The sequence below is a fragment of the Trichoplusia ni genome, chromosome 14 (assembly GCF_003590095.1).
Source record: "Trichoplusia ni isolate ovarian cell line Hi5 chromosome 14, tn1, whole genome shotgun sequence".
In the NCBI taxonomy this organism is placed as follows: Eukaryota; Metazoa; Arthropoda; class Insecta; order Lepidoptera; family Noctuidae; genus Trichoplusia; species Trichoplusia ni.
This window is the reverse complement of record NC_039491.1, coordinates 10,232,317-10,232,998: the sequence shown is the minus strand read 5'-3', so window position 1 is coordinate 10,232,998 and position 682 is coordinate 10,232,317.

Here is a 682-nt window from a genome sequence, read left to right as displayed (position 1 = left end):
GCGACTAGTTCGCTTCTTAGGTCTCAATATCGCAATCCATACTGCTAAATAAATACCAACTAAAATAACTAAATTATAATGACAAACACTTATTAATTTAATTGTTATGACGATATTTTTTAACTATGGTATACTCTATTTTTAACACAGCAACGTTGTTGAGTGTTGCAGTTTATTAAAATTATAATCTATGGTAACGAATACAATTCAATGTTTTCTTATTAATATATCAGGGGTTTAAAAAAAATTGTTGATAAAATTGAAAGAATATTGTTTTAGTAGAATGAAGTGAAAACACGTAAAAAGTTTATAATTATTTCGTCTTTTTGCCGTACAAGACATTAATAAACTTATTTTTTTTTTCAGTTCAACCCCCAGATATGGTACGGCGTTTAATTATTTACAATATATTTCAAAATTGTTAGTGATATTAAGTTAGTGATAAGGTATATGTTGACTACATATACCTTACTACACGAGACACGATTCATTTTCGATACATTTTTGATAACGTCATTTACACTCGTATTGAAGACAGACACTATGACGTCATGATATCTCTATCACGACTGAGCGGAATGACAGAAACAATATAATATCCTAACAAACCTCTCGTTGACCAAGACAAAGACAGAATGACTTCAATATGATTCTCTGAACGTTGTTGACTCAAGACTCTTCA